Source organism: Chamaea fasciata, unplaced genomic scaffold (assembly GCF_029207755.1).
Source record: "Chamaea fasciata isolate MVZ Bird 193981 ecotype frontalis unplaced genomic scaffold, bChaFas1.0.hap1 SCAF_3, whole genome shotgun sequence".
NCBI lineage: Eukaryota > Metazoa > Chordata > Aves > Passeriformes > Sylviidae > Chamaea > Chamaea fasciata.
The window spans coordinates 3,299,724-3,316,685 of NW_027094088.1; the positions used below are offsets into that span (position 1 = coordinate 3,299,724).

Below are 16,962 nucleotides of genomic sequence, written 5' to 3' on the forward strand. Positions count from 1 at the left end.
AAGGCTTAGAATGTAAAATCAGCCCCTGGTTAATTGGTCAGAAATCTCTTCAAATCTAGCAACAGCACTCTTTTTTCAGAAATGTGGTCTTTCCATCCACTACCAGGTTACTGAAATCTTAGTATTCACTTTAGGTGCAAACAAAAAACCCAAAACAAACAGTTGAATGAGCTTCTGACTCTTTAGGAGTTCTGAGACTGCTCCGAAGTGAAAAATTTGACTTTTGCAAAACACTTACCCACAGGTTCTCACTGTGCCACTGAAATGGAGTCTGATGATAAATGTTCTGGTCTGGCAAATACTGACTTGTATATCTGCACAGGACTGGTGTAATTTTAGTTTCTGCTTGGTCTTGCTAAAGCTGCAGTGGAGAGGTGGATCTGATGCCTGAAACAACTCAGAGACCTGAGATATTCTTTTTTAGTTGAAGAATTGGAAAACAAAATTCCTGTGAGACATTTAATGGAAGAATAAGGTGTCGTGATTAAGATACACTGGAAAGGATTAAAATATCATACAATAAGCATAAAATAACAAAAATAAAGAAACATCCAATCATATATTTGGGTGTGAAATCATCCAAACTGACAAGTAAGTTGTGTTGGAACTTAGTAGCAATAATTTCAACTCCAGTGTAAAGCTCTGGATAAAGAGAGGCCTTGGACATTGCTGTTTTGACTTTGGTGGAAACATTTAAGGAAAGGGCCCCAAATTCCTGAAAGGGACTGGCAGGTCTCACTCTGTCACAGAAATGCTGAAGGTGGAAATATGCAGGCGCAAGCAACGTGAGCGTCAATATTTCTGCTGAGCACACGAAAACAAGCAATGATACCCAAGGCAAGGCAGAGCCACAGCCACATTCTCCGAGTGTGATTTGAGTATTTCTGCAAGGTGCTTATTGACCCCTGAATCTTCAGCCTGCAGAAGAGATACGAGCAATAATGAATATTGGAAGCCACTGTGTGATTGCCAGTGGGGTCTTGGTAGCAAACCTATCTCCCAGGAGATGATTACAAGCAAAAAAATAAAAAGCTCCTAATGGAAATCAGCTGATAGAATCAACCCTCCTAAATCCACTGTCACTTTCCTACGACCACTTGCAGGAGCCTACTGAAATGTCATTGTGCATTGCAAACATTTGTCCTTCAGTTGTTGGAGGGAAGGAAACAAGCAGCTCGTTTTGTAGGTGAGCCACCCTTTTGGATGCTTCTGTTCCGAGTCAAGCAAACTGCATTACCAAATCCCATGAATTGAGATGTCCTCTCAATTAATAATAAAGAAATAAAATAAAATTAAATTAATTAAAAAATAAGGAAATGGAAAAAAGGGGAAAAAAGGGGGGAAAAGGGGGGAAAAGGGGGGAAAAGGGATAAAAGGGAAAAGAAAGGGAAAAGAAAGGGAAAAAAGGGAAAAAAGGGAAAAGAGAATTTGAGAAGTGTCACAACTGTACTGCCTTTCATGCAGGAACAGAGTCACTTTTAAGTTGACCTTTAAACCCAGTGATATGGGTTTAAAAGAAAAAATTAAAAATCTAAACCAGAGCATCTTTATTAATAACACCAGCTGATTCAAATTGTTTTATGAGAATGTTCCTTGCGATTATTTTTCTTCTATGTTAGGTGAGAAGCACATATAGAAAGTCCTGTTAACTGCCATTCAATCCACAGATCTGCATTACTCTAAAAAAAATTGCTCAGCTGAAGTTCACACAAAACAAAAGTGAAACTACCCCAAAGGAATCTCTGCGTTTCAAGACAATTTTCTTGCTGAGTTTCAAATATTAAAACTCTCCCAGTTGTTAAATAAAGAGTGATGAGAAAATGCATGCAATTTTAATTTCCACTGGGATTCCGCCTGGTGTGAGACAATCATGTTGTTAGATATTTTTCTAAAGAGTAAAATAACGTTATAGCATCTGTGAAGGATGTTATGAAGAACGTGGCACTGAAATAAAAAACATTTCTATCCCAGATTAGCTACTTGTTATGCTTTTTGATGAAATTGCTTGAATTAGAATTTACACAAAGCTTTATTGTCTGAGACATTTCAGTTCAACTTGGTTTAACTGATGTATCTATTAGCACATCTATCTTGCATTTAATGAAGGCTTGATATATCAGCTAAGGAGAATCCAGGCAAGTACAATGGATACAAATAAAAAATGACATAATTTTCACTTGTTTCCCCCCTTCCAGCAATGCCAAAGCAACAGCTTATTTTAAAATTAAAACTGTTGTTCACTGCAAAGCCACAGGTTAGCAGAATGGCTGGGTATTCACACCACCTGCCTTTGTTCTTCTCTTGGCGTCTGCTGGAATTTCAGGTGCTCCTGAGAGATCTTTGTAGGAAGCCAAAAAAATAAAAAATCGAGGTATGACAAAGGGGATAAAAAAAAAAAAAACACAACAAAAAACAAATCACCAAATTAGAGCCTTAAAAGTAACTAGTTCATAATCCCTAGCTCATAATCAGGTTCTGAGAAACAGATATGCCAGGAATGAAGTATCACATTGTAAGAGTAAGGAGGAATTTGCTTTGGAGATTTGGCTCTGGTCGAGGAAGAACTCAAAGGGGCTTTCTAAACAACCCCACTGTGAGAACAATTAAAAATGTCACCCATGACTAGGAAAGCACCCTGCTAGAAAAGTAATCACCTTGTCCGATTTTGTTTATTGCTTTGTCAGATCTGTAAATATTTTTCTAAGATATTTCAGCTTGGAGGAAGGAAATAACACTAAATGAAAATACTAACTAAAAATATATCAGTTTCATAATTGAGAACAAATACAGAAATACTGACTAAACAGACCTTAAATACTGACAATAATGTATTGTTTCAGTTATTGCACTTTTTAAAATGTTTAAAAAAACGTCTAGGGATCTGCCTCCTTCAAATTCTTTCAGGAACCTACAAAGTTCTTTTCTTCTTTTCTATTGTAATGCTATTGAGTAATACAAATTAGGACAAGGATGAAACAGGAGGAATACTTATTTTCATTTCACTCCACGTCCAGATAGTTTTCACAAAGGAAACTGGTCTCTACTATATCCAGCCACGGTTTAGGTGAAACTGAATTCTTTCCAATCCACTTGTATTTGTTTGTTTTGATGGAGGTGTTTTTTTCCAGGGGAGAGGTTCTAGAGGAATTTTCCAGGCTAGAGGGAAGCTTGTAGACTTGTGTCTTCTCCTCTTGAGTGACAAAAATTTTCATGGAATAGTCAAGATCCAGGCAAGCAAATCACATTTGTGGATCTTGGCCTAATGCTTGTCTGAGTGTAAGGTGGAGGTAATGGCAGGAATTTTACCATGGATTCCTTGACAGGCAGCTGCAGAGCTGTGAGAGTGACAAGGAGTTGATGTATCCTGGAGATACAAAGGGGAAGAACAAAGGGAAATAGGAAGAAGGGGGAGAAAATTAAGTGGCAAAATCAGCAGTTCCTATGCTGGAACTACACTGCTGGTTCATTTTCTTTGGACAGGATTTAGAAAGAAAAATAATAGGCACATTTTAATCAGATTTATTATATTCGGAGGTAGTATATTTAGGTAGAGTAGACAGAGTGGGTGATAGGAGTGAGAATCTAATGACAATAGTAATTAAGGGGAATTTCAAGGCCAACTGAAGTGAAGGAGACAAACTCTCTGTCCTCTGCACTATTGACAAAGAGGTGCCCCTTTCATTTCTGGACATTTCCAAAGATAAACTGAGACACAACAGCATAAATGAAGATAAAACTGCCAAAATCAGGATCCAGGCAACAGCTCCAGCAAAAGCTGTTCCAAAATCAAGACAACAAGAGCAGCAAATCCAAAAGCAGCACCATGGGCTCCAGGAGGCACTGCAACATTCCCCTCTCTCCAGAGCTCTAATCAGAGCCATCCACAGGGCGTTAGTCCTCTTGGAGGATGACATGCAAGACATTTATATTTACATTTACCTACATGCCCAGCCAGCAATGAGAAATTTCTCAGGGACCTGCAGGATTGGTGCCTGTGGGATGGAGAGCACATCAAGCCATCCCTGCCGCCAGGGATGCAACCTTGGGAGTCTCCATGAGGGTTCCTGCAGGGCTGGAAAAGCAATGCCAGCCCTTGCCAGCTTCCATAAGTGACACAGGAATTTATCTAAAGTGGAAAGAATGGTAAAAGAAAGGTAGAACTCTCACTGATATCAGCATTTCTCACTCTAATGCAAGTGACTTTATTTGTCAGTGCATGGAGGTTTTTGCTCGGTCTTCCTGTCTCACCTCACCTCTTCCAAGTAATTTCTGTGTCTCCACTGAAGAGATTTCCAACCACCACTGTTTCAGTCATCAGATAAATTGCATTTTTTTTGTCCCAGAAGGATTTCATTCTGCGTGTTTACTTCCTAACTATGTGTACCCCCACAAACTAACATCTTCTTTGCATTTAGCTGGCAGTAGAGGGGCACGCAAAATCAAAGCCCTGTTCTGCTGAAACTGCAAGATGAAACACAAGAAAACTCTTTAACTTTGGGGAGTATTGCAGAGAGAAAATAAAAAGTGGAACAACTTTTAAAAGTGCACACTTTTCTAATGCACAAAAGCCTTCGCTGCTTTTGCCAAAACTTCACTTTTAAGAAAAAACAGCTGTGGATTTGATTTCTGTGTTTCTCAGCCGTTAGTCAATAGAGGATTCAGTTTTAAAGCACAAGACCTATAACACACAGAGTGAATCATTCCTTGTCTGCATATGAGAGAGCACAGATAGATAACATGCTTAGTGAAAGCTTTATCACCAAGGAAACACATTTATAAGCATTGAATCTAGCACCTTAACATTTACAACTCACTTTAAAAAAAAACGCCAGCTGTAAATAAGTCCATACTCATAACTCGAATTATGTGGTATCTATCACTCACGCCTATTTTAAGAATTACTCATTGCCGGAGAGTGGCAACGGGCAGAGCCAATTTGTGAAAATTCAGAGAGTTTCTGGAGACTTGGACTCTGATCTACCACAAGTTAATTGTTGCATTAAGTGAGATGATAATTTTTTGGTAATTACGTCCAACCAGTCCATAAGTAACCCCTCACAGAATAGGTTTTATCTAGTACCACCTGCTATTTCCTAAAGGTCATGGAGTCTCTTTTCCTCACCTCTAACAGCTCACCTTTCCTGCATGTACTATGGGGAAGCATAATTCCAGTAGAGTGGAAATTCAGTCAGCAAATGAGGCATCGACATAAATATTCATGGAGGTGAAAAAAAACTTTTGGAAAAAAATGTTGAGAAAAGAGGGTAGGTAAATCATGGCATCCTCGGGAGGCCACTAAGACATGCACTGTCAATTTACATAGATTTGCTTAAAATTTTGTGTGTAATTTAAGAAGTGTTTTCATGCTTCCTGAATTATCACCTTCTTGCTGGAATTAGGGCATCTCTGGAGCACTGGACACTTGATCCAGAGCATGGAACAGTTGCCCAGATTCCATGTGGCACCCATTTATCATATCCTGGATTTACAGCCTGGCAATTAGCAAGGAAAATCATTCTGGGTTGTTCAGGGAAAGGTTTCTGTCCCAGGAAATACACAAATAATCGTCCAGTTTTTCACAAAGTGAATTTGACTTCTTATCCAGGATTCTTTCCCTACTTTTCAAACCCTTGAAATCCAAACCAAGAACCTGATATCAAAGCAAGGCATGGCAGAAGCATATGAAGTCACAGGGACCACCTGCATGTACCAGGCTAAGTTTCTATCCAAGCACTAGAAGAGAAGAATTATCTCAGGATGGAGTCCCAGCAGAGTTCAGCACAACTTAATATGATAAAGATCCAGCTTCAAGAAAAAAAGAAAAATCTGGGAAATTTTTGAAAATGCTTGGTTATGGCTCGTTCTGCTTGTGGCTGTGGTCACTGGTAACAATTATTGACCTTGGAAAAGAGCGAAGCTGATGCCATGTGTCTTTAGAAACCCATCTCTGAAAACATGATATACTGACAATATTTGACTCCTTGCAGTTAATCCTACAAAGACACACATTCATAGAGACATTTGTTTAATTGGGAATCCTCTGAACTCAGTTCATGTCTGGCTCCTGTCTGGTTCCATAAGCCTAAGTAGATGTGAATAAATTTGCCAACTCAGGACTCAAATCACTAACAGTCATAAAAATCTAGTGTCCAGAAGAGTCTGAATACCAGACTCCAGCACCAAAATTGGACCATTTTGTGAAGAACAACATAAAAAGGATTACTTCAAAGGCACTGACCATGAAGAAAAAGAACTTTGAATACTGGGTGATGATGCAATCTTGAACTTTCACACCACATCTCGGGAAATATTACTGCACTATAATTGAGTTCACCACCATGAGCATGCCCATGTTTTTTTCCATTTCCCAAAGATTTTCACTGGTATGATGCAAAGGACAGTACCATCTACTGGGAGGTGTTCTGTGTTAATCTGAAGCAAGTTCATTTTAAATTTTTATTTCACCACTGTTTGTAGCTCTTTAGCTTTCAGATCCTCCCTAGTGAGGACAGTGGCCAGAGGAATAAAACACATGTACCTTTTATAAAAAGACAAAATGAGAGGCAACGTTAATGCTTCCTCCATTTCTTTTTAGTTTTTCACTTTTCTAAAGAAAACCTTTTATTCAACCCTGATGCCATAAAAGAAGGTGATGTCATAATTTATGATATGAAACTTGTTACTAAAATGTCATTACACAAGTGATGTTTTAATTGATGATGCTAAACTGGTTAGCAGGAAAGTGTCAAGTGTCACTTTCATGACATAAACTGCCAGTTATCATTATATAATATCAATTACTCTTTGGAGAACTGCATTAGATCAGTTAGATCTGAACCAATGTAGTTGGGGCAGGTTCATATTTTTTTAAATGCTGTTCATCCAGTTCTCATTATAAGGAGTAAAATATACTTCGGATGCAGTTCAGGCTTTTATAACTCTCTCCTGGAAACATAATACCTGCCTTTCTCATTTGCCCTTTCAAATGCCATCAGATTGAACTAAAACAAAGGCGGTGAGACAAATTTTACAGCCTGAAGAGCTTGCCCTGTTCTGAAAACGTACAAAAAACAAGGTTTGAGATTAAGGTAAGCAAAAATAACACAACATAACTTTAATAGTAGGTTAAATAAAGAGCATTAGGATTTGCTGACAGAATGTTGGTTACTATGAGCTCTGCTTTGAGGCTGGACCTCCTAAAGCTTTAGCATCCAGCTGCTCTCCAAATTCCTCTAAATCTTACTTGGGCACAGAACCAAAAGAATATATTAATATCTGAAATGCGTGTAGCCTGATCTTAAAAACTTAATCCCTTTTAGGGATAGTTACATGCAAAAGCAGCAAGTTTAGCTCATGTGTACTCTCTGGGTCCAACAGGAGTAGACTGAGTCACTGCTGATGCTGATCTGATGGAGTTTATAACATTTCCCTGTGTCAAAGCTGCATTCTGCTCCCCGCTGCCAGCGACACATCTCTGGCTTGCTGGCAAAGATGTTCAGAGATATCCTGAGAACAAGTTAGATGCAACAAAACACAATGGGATTTTCATGGGAATTTCCAAGCTGAAATCTCATCTATTTTATAGAAGACTAGGTACAATCCCTTTAATGAGGGAGGACATAACAGTCGGGACTATCTCTCGGTCAAGACTTGAAGGACTTGTCCGAGTTTAAGTAAGACGACTGCTCCCATCAATTTCCCTGTTGTAAAATGGCAAAAAAATGGAAAGATAAATGATGTATGTCCATGCAATCACAATGACCCTGAGGAACAGCGGGGACTCCAAAGTCAACAAAATATGGCTGCTAAATAAGCCACACTTTTGTTTTCCTGAACTGCTTCGTGCTCAGATCAGAGATGCTTTATGATGGAAGATAGATGTGGATAAGGCTTAAAGATCACACTTCCTTTTACTCTGTTACCTGTACTAACCCCAATCAGATCAAATGTTGCATTTCTTGGGAAAAATCTGGGAGGTTTGATCAAAAAGAGTTGCAGGAGGTGATAGGGAGAAGCTGCAAAGAGGTAGGAGAGAAGCACACTAAGAAATATTTAGAAACACACTTGTGATTTTCATTAGGTTTAGTGGAGTTGGTGGAAATTAATCTGCAGGGCAAGACTTTGAAAACTTACCTCATATTCCATTCCATGCAAAAAGAATCTGTTGTTTCCTTTTAGGTCTCTTGTTCTCTACGTGTTTCTGCAAGTAATGGATTTGGGTATTATCCCACTCCCCACTTCTTTCTGAGAAGCCTAATGGTGATAACTAATCTGAAAAAAAAATATAAATAAAAATTAAAAGAGACAAAGAGAAGCGGGGGAAAAATAAGGAAAAAGAGGCGTTAAGTCCTGATTATCCATATGCATTGGGTGTTTTATTACTGACATATTTCTAGATAAAATTTTACCTGTCAGATTTTGGAAACATACAAATTTCATTAGATATCAGATCCTTAATGCAGATGGTGAAACAATGCCAGAATTCTGAATGCTCATCCCCTTAGCCTGCTGTCACATATCCTATATCCCATAGACATTCTCACTGGAGCCTGTGACTACTTCTCTCTTTTTCCTCATTGGCTGCAATTATTTAAAATATACTTTCAAGGCAGAGAGGGCTTGCCTCAGCCATCAAGCAATGCACCTTATCACTCTGATTAACATAACAAGTCAGATAAAATCTAAGCATCAAAGAATGTGCACTTGTTGACATGACAGAAAGTTGAAATCCTGTGAGCAAAATGCCTCTCACAAGAAAGAAGAGGACAGCAGGTGGAACCTGCCCATCCATGTGGTTGCTCCATCATGGAAACCCGTTCACAGCCCATGGTAGTACTGATCAACCCGTAACAAGGCTCCATCTCACAAGGGCAAAATTCCTTCTAACATTTCCTGATAGAAGGTATCCAGACACTAGTGAGTTTCGTAAAAGTTATATCATAATCCGTAATTGGTTGCTAATTAATGTCAGATCACAGTGGAATTCCTATGGAATTACAGAGTGGAGCCTCTTTAATTACCAGTTTATAATTATAAATCTCATTGGAATGAAAACACAAGAACTGTAATAAATGATGATGATCTTGGAAGATCATCTTTGACTAATAAAATCTTCATGTATGTCTCTTAAGGAATTACAGCACAGTAGTCTTGACTTGGGGCAAAAAAAAACCATTTTCCATGACACAGGGCTCCCCTTCGTGCCTTATGCAAAAACTACAAAGACAAAAATCTTAGACATTGTTCCACAACTAGACCAATTACATCTTGTGAAATTAAAAATACATCTCAGGCCTCTTAGTACTACATCCTGCAGTCCTTGTACATGACAGAACACCAAGGTAGAACCTTTCCTTTTGCAGCAGCCCTCTTGTTAGAGGGTAGAAATGAGCAGAGACCCAGGCTCCTTGTTTGTCACAGCATGAAAAGAGTCCTGCTTTATTCCTCTTAACAGTTCAGCCATCCTGACCCCAAACCCTTCACTGACTGCCTGCAGCAAGCTCCTGCTGGCGGTTTCCCTTGCAGCCTCTGACTGCTGGTTATCTCCTGCTAGACTCTTCAGTAGGGATTGGTTTGCAGACTCTGAATGCAACTTTTACCCAGCTAGACTGTGCCTGCAGGTTCCAACAACAGGCCCTAAGTGCAGACCCAGAGCAGGGATTTTCTCTCTTCAGGATCCTTCTTCTTCATGATCCTCTGGTTCCCCCTTCCTCAAGGTTCCTCCTCCTTCATGATTTTCCCCTCCCCAGCTAACCCACTCCCTTTCATCACACTTATTTTTGTTGGATACAGCTTTGACTCATCAGGGGCGAGGCTGTATTGGGTAATTAACATGGATTTTACTTATCAGGGCGAGGGCACCTGTATCTCTTTCTCCTACACCTTCCCACCATTATTCTGGGGTTTTGTCCTTCTCCACTGATCTGTCTTCAAAAAAACCATGGAACTAACCCTGGCTGTGGCAATTTTGATTCAATTATTGAGCAGAGACCTGCAGCTTTCTGTTCAGGTTGTCCTGATCTGTGATGTACTCGAACACAATCAAGGATGAGATGATTAGTACTGTGCATGTTGACTGTTAATTAGGTGTACCCACAGCAGTTTGCCCTATGTTCTGCTGCACACGTTTGGACCTCCCTAAACAGCTGCAGGGTGAGAATTACAACTCTAACAGCTTCACATCCTACAGAATAAAAGCTGATGAGTATGAATGCTGGTATGAATTTCTTGAACCATTTTTTCCTCCTTTCAGTTTGACTTTGGGGTTAGCTGAACTGAAACAGAAGTTGAGGTGTCTGCTATGTGGGAGAAGCCCTGCCAGAGGTCCCAGCACAGAACCTCATGTCTACAACAAGTATAAGAGGCAGGAAGAGGAGGAGAAGGCAGGTATCTCCTTGTCTCCCCAGTGACATCATAGCACGTGCATCCACATCCTCACAGCCACCTCAGCCACAATCATTATCTCCAGAACTTGCCAGGGACAAGGAAAAAGACACTGATTTGATTTCAATAATCATATTCATGATTGACTTGGCTTTGCTGGTGAGCAGCAGGTTCTGAGCCTCACCAGCTTGTTTGTATGTCCCAACAATTTCAGCCACTTTCCCTCACTCTCTGGACTGCTCATTACTGCCTTCAGCCATCCTCCCAAGATGCGCTTTTTGTCCACATGGAAATGAGCAGCTCATATGTTGAGGCCCCCCTTCTCTGCTTTTAACAGAACTGTTCTTCTCTGTTCCCTGCATTTTTCCCCAGTCCTCACACAGTTCTCTTTCTCCTTTGAGGCTGCAGCCCTGTGCCTCTCCCTCTGTCCCATGTACAGCTGTGGGAATCTGTAAACCTGCCAATGAGTACTTTGTAAAAAAACTTATTGTGGATCTGATGGGTTTCACTTTGCAAGCCAAGAAACGAAAACTTACGACATAATTGATACTAACAAATTGAGAAAGGAACTATGGCCCCTACCTAAAATAAAAGACAATTACAGTGAATTAAAGGTAGTGATACGAAGAATTACACAGAGAAACACTGGGAAATAAGAACAAACTTAATGCAGGCTACAGTGGAGTTAAACCAGAGATGAATTTGGCTAAATAAAACATAAGAAACCTATTTCCTGTACTAATTACTCCACTTCCAGAGAAGTGAAAGGTTGGCATCATCCTTCAAACTAAATTGCACCACAAAACCCCAACATTTAACAGTGTTTTAGCCCACTCATTTGTGAGTTTACCAATTTTGATTTTGCTTAGCTGTTGTTTATTTCCTGACAAAACTTTCTTGCAGGTTTACTCGAGTGGAGAGATGCTCCTTGAACAGCAGAACTGCTATTCAAGGGCTTTGAGAAGTAAGCACACAACGTTATTTGATTTGTTTTTCATTCCACCTTGCAAAATTGGTACTCTTTAGTAAATCCAGACCATCAGAATCAACAGGGTGACTTCCCCACAGGGCCAGCGTTTCCCACAGAGCACACAGGTTGCAGTCACTAACACAGGCAGAAGGACAGCTTGTTTCTTCTCATTCATTTTGTTGGCAGAACAAAGACAACAGCACATTAGCAACAGACATTCATATGGACACTGGAATTAATCAGACTCAAGTTTGCCTTCCCTTAAATCAAAGGGTCATGTGAAGGTGGGGAGAGGAATTTGCAGTGGTATTTTTTGCGGGACTGCATTCCTAATTTTGCCTGAGATAACAGTCCCAGTGCCCTGAATTGCTGATTATTACAATCACCAACAGACACACATACATATTCAGGGAAAGTGTTCGAACTCTCACATTTGTATTCATTTTACTTTGACTCGACTGGAATCATAAAAGGAATGTGTAAACGAGGAGAGCCTGTTGCTGAAATGAAGTTGAATTTTTTCCCCACAGAAACTTGGGTTCATGACAGCTTTTTGTTGGGCAGGACATTAGCCTTTTGTAATTTATTGCTTTTAGATTAAATCTTGGGAAACTCAATATTGCAGTTGAATGATTAGAGCAATACCCCTTGGAGTAATAAATTTTCTTTGGTGCTATGCATCTCCCGATCATGTTTCCCTTCTAATTACATTTACATAAATGATATTCTGCAAAATTAAATTAACATTCAAACCGTTATGCTGGCAAGGAGAGACAAAAATTAGTTACAAACTTACATCCCTAAAAAAAAATGAAATGACACCTCGTTCTTTCCACAAACTGAATCATATCTATCCCCCAAAGTGTCTCACACACAATTCATTATTCTAGTTGGTTAATCACTGACCTGGAGGCTCTGCTCCCCCTCTTCTGGAAGTTTAACAGTGTAAGGAACTGCTTTTCCACAGGGTCTCATTAAAAAGAGGCAATTGGTGACAATCCAAATTTGGTCAGCAAAAGTGCTTTATTCAGACCTAGGCTTGATTTCTATACTTTTGGCCACAGCCCTTCTTCGGGGCTTCCCTCTCTTGGCTCCTGTGCACAATTCCTCCAGCACAGAGCCCGAAGGCACTTGGCGGGGCTCCCTGTGAATTTAGACTCAGTGCTGAGCTGACACTGCCCTGACCAGGCTGGAGAAAGATGTTCTTGCCCTTCGTGCATCCACATGGCCATGCTGGCTGGTGAGGAGAGCTGTGATTTCCTGGACTGCTCTCCAAATGATGCAGGATTTCACAGAGCAAGTTTTTTTTTTTTTTTTTTTTTTTGCCCGCCAAGAGGTGGGACTATTATCCAGATGAGGGAAAAAGAATGCCAGCCTACTGCTCTCTCATCAAGTCAGTCTTCAAACAGCTTTTCCAAGATCTGAGGCTGAAATGGATTGTGCTGTGTAGTGTTAATTTGCCTAAGATCACTAATTTCCTGACTACTCAATCTATTTTTCTCAGTGCTGTATGAGGATCAGTAGCTTTTTGCAGAGAGAAAAATTGTGTCCTAAGACCTATTTTGATAGGCAATATTTTTATTGTCCCATTGAGGATTTGGCCCTTCAGATACCCACAGGGTACATCCATCTCCCCTCTCCTCTCCTTTGATGCAATTAACAAATCATCAAAATATTTAGGCAAAGACCACATGGCCTATTTTATCCCTGGGCATCAGTGAAGCATCACTTGGTTTTATTTGTTGCTCCTACACGGACTGCACTGAGGATCACAGTATTTTCATCCAGGAATTTGAATCCCAATTTTCATCCTGCCAACCCTAACAGTCAAGAGCATATAGCATCAAGTCTCCAGCGGTATCAATTCTTATGCAAGTATCATCAACCAATATTGAGACATTAGTAACAAAGTGAGGGGAAAAAACAATCATTATTTATTGTATGACACATACATATATATACATATATAGTCACAACTGGAACTAAGTCTGTCAGCTCTAGTGCAAGTGCAACTATTTGAGTGTGAGTACATTTTGTAAGTTGTGCGTGTTTCAATGGGGAAAAATACAGTGTCTGGAGAAGGGGATTAAAGTAGAAATGTCAAAGCTTCTGATTAAATAAAGTCTGTGTATATATGAGCCTACTTTACAGTTTGAAGCCTGGATGATGTTAACATTTCAATTTTTTAAAGCAAGGTTTGAGTCAGTGACTGAATTTCCTCCTTCAATCACATCAACATTTGCATTTTAGCATATTTCACTTTACTTGGCAAAGAGATTGTTGGAGTTTTTTCAAAAAAAAAAAAAAAAAAAAGGAACGCTGGGCAGCCTGGCATTTGTTTGAAAACCTAATTTAATTTTCCCCAAACTTCACAGTTTCTGTATTTCTATAGGTCCTACAATAAATAAAGTTAATTAGTTGTAGACATAACATTTAGAGACCATATTTTCTCGAAGTGTTTGATTGCAGCAAGTCATCTGCATGACAGTTCCCTTTCCAGGACTGCATTTCATTCCTGCTCGCCTCACCCTGGTAAACACAACGTGCCAAACACTCCAGAATTTCTGTTAAATAAGCTCCTCTCTCACAGCATTATGGCCCAGGCCCATTCAGATCCATAATTGAATTCTTTGGCACGATTTATATGTTTAGGACCATATGACAAACATCTGTTTCGCTGCAAGGAAATGCTGGGGTATAACCACAGGTACTAAGCACAAATCACGTAGGAAATCCTGGGGCAAGTTCATTAACCATCCATGACTCCTGGAAAGGACACGAGACCTGAATTTCCACTTGATGGAACAGCCTATGATGAACTTTCTGGGAAATCTATGAAAATTCAGAGCAGTCAAGGAGATGGGGAAGGTAATACCACCAGACCAGCAGGTACATTTACAGGAGCAATGTTGTACAGCAAAATTCCATAAACATTTCCTTCTACAAGGACTTCAAACTCTAGAAGACAGAACAGCATAACTAAAATGTCATAGCTAAATTCTACTGCTGGCATTAAACTTTAATTTACTTTATTTCATCAGTCTGTTATATTATTCCCATCATCATTGCCATGCTATTTTTAACCTCTATTTAGAAAGCAGCAGAACTTCAAGACACATGTCAGTGGAGCACAACAAATGCAAGTCTGACAGAGTGCTCAGTGAATCATGGGAGAATCCCTATGACTAAGAAAAAAAGTAAAGAGAATATGTGAGGTTTCAGCAAAGTTATCAAGAATTCATGAGTACACAGGGTTGTGACTCTGTTGCCTAAAGTTATCAGACTCTGGGAGCATTGGACACTTCTGTGACAAGCCAAGACCATCTGCCATCCACAAAATGAAAAAAATACATCCATCTAGAAGCAGGGCTCTTCCCAAGCTTTCTGAAAAAGCTCCAAAGGGGGGGGGGGGGGTGTCCCAGCATTTTGAAAGGTTGTGTAAAGCCCAGATATTCAGCTCCTGATCCAGGAGACACCACAGCTCTCAGATCAAAGAAAATAAAAAAAATGTCAAGATGTTTCTCAATGATGAATGCAAAGAATGCCTGAAGGTATGGCTGATACTTTCTGTTCTTCAGAACAATTGGAAAATTGGAAATGTCTCTTAGCAATACCACAAAGAAGAGGAGGTACACAATTATATTTGGATACTACCAGGAGAAAACTGGAGTGATTATAAGCTGATTTTACCATAAAGGTCAGGTCAATCTCTGTGTATCAGAAAATTAATAAACACTCTTGACCACTTCAGTACCTCTCTAATTTACCACCCTTCTACCCCTGCACGGTGCTGGAACCAAAACCTCCACAGGATGAGAGGGAGTGGCTACATTTTGGGTTGCTCTTCTCAGAAATTTTTTTATTTTTTACTTTGCTTGTACAATCCTCAGGGTCTCCTGAGGGCAGGTTCCTGCAGCTGAGAGGGGAACACCACTGTGTGCAAAAGGCATGGCAGCAGAAAAGAGAAATGGAAGCTGCACCCATGTCACTCCACTTGTGCGTTTTTGATTGCCTGGTTTTTTGCTGTTGTTGATGGTGTTTGAAGATTAAATGTTATGTGCAGCAACAGATGTTAGTGATCTCATTTAGAGCTGAATATCTTTTCACACATAGCTTGGTCGTGCATGAGGGGCCAAGAACTTTGGCTTCAGATAAGCAAAATCAAAAGCTGTTTTAACTGGCACATTGAGTCCATTGTCTATAAACATTCACATTAAGATAATGAGAGCAAATCTGCCAAGGGACATGATTATGTCATGAAATGTATTTGTCCATCACAGAAGAATGACTGGAAAAGAGGGGAAAAAGGGGTGATTATGGAACAGTGGCCTAAATCTGCTTAAAAGCTTCACTAATTATGAGCACACGCTATCTTGGGGCATAGTCACAAACAGAAAACATTCAGGAATGAGGAGACAAGGACATTCTTCAAGGAGTAAAGCAAGGAAATAGAACTAGAACTTGGCAGGTTCTGCCCTGTTTTTATCAGGTGGGGGGCAGAAATTAAAGGGTAATGCCAAAAAAGATCACTGTTAGGTAGGATGGGACTTTTCCACAGGTATGTGTAAAACAACAGACCAGGAAACAGGAATGCAGTGATACTAATCCATTTTTTTTCAAGCTGTCACAGATTTTTAATGCAAATACCCATAGACCATATCAGAAGGGAACTACCATGAAGACGTCCCTGGAGCTTTTACAAGTAAGGCATTTAATGATCTATATTATTATTTTTAGCAGCATGGGAGCTGTGTTCTCTTTGGAGCAGTGAACAAAGAAGGTTGAGAAAGAAATGCAGAGTTTCATGACATGAAGATGCAACTTTTGCATCAAACTGCTTTTGAAGGATTAAAAACCAGAATCAATTTATGAAACAGAAAGGCAGCAAGTATTTGACTTGTCTCAGGGGAAATCCCTGGGAATCTCACACACCTTTTCAAACTGCATTCAGACTGTAAGAAAAATGTATTTCTCAAAGAAGTAAAGACAACAAGTAAGAATCTAGATGTTACTAAAAAGCATCATTGAAGTAACCAAGGGTAAACAGCATTAGGGCTCCAAAATATCAACAGTGTTATTCTCAGAATCAAAAAATGGTTCTTTGGCCAGAGTAAAAACATTTGATTGTGTTTCGCTGTGAAAACATTGTGATTTGCTGTACTGTTCATGATTAATGTTGGTCTTTCAAAAAGTTGTTTTCCTTTGTGCAATGTAAATAAAGCTTCTTTCCAGTGTTGCTGAAATGCTGGCTTTCATTATGCATGGCAAAGGAGAGGTTGATGATGCTTTATGTACTTTAGCAAGCACCACAGACATTTCTGAAACATGAAATCAAAAGTAAGAGCAAGTAGCATTAAAATGTTCTTTGAGCTACTTTCTCTAATCACAACATGAAAGTTCTTTTTCATTTAGTGTATGTGAGCTGCATTCAAAGCAAAATAAAAATAATTCTGAAACTGAGATTTTTTTTTTTTCTGGAATGGATTCAGTGCTGGAATAGAGTCAAAGTAAAACCTCTTTTTCATGACAGCTGAATTTGAGTATTGTATTGCTTATTTGATGTGACATCTCATCACAAGATCCTCCAGGCACTGTGTATGGATCACCTT

At 39.6% G+C, this 16,962-nt stretch overlaps 1 long non-coding RNA gene across 5 annotated transcripts in view; it reads right to left on the reverse strand.

Annotated features, from left to right (window-relative positions):
* Positions 1–456: 456 nt before the first annotated feature.
* The window catches only part of LOC136286315 (uncharacterized), a 140,267-nt gene continuing 123,761 nt past the window's right edge, over positions 457–16,962 (reverse strand). For 4 of the 5 annotated variants that reach the window (XR_010719848.1, XR_010719847.1, XR_010719844.1 and 1 more), the window contains 2 exons: positions 8,134–8,271; positions 457–918 (listed from right to left, as the gene is read on the reverse strand). This is a non-coding gene — a long non-coding RNA (uncharacterized lncRNA). Of the gene's footprint in view, positions 919–2,052; positions 2,339–8,133; positions 8,272–16,962 lie in introns of those variants that run through there. The other variant, XR_010719845.1, reaches the window with a different exon arrangement.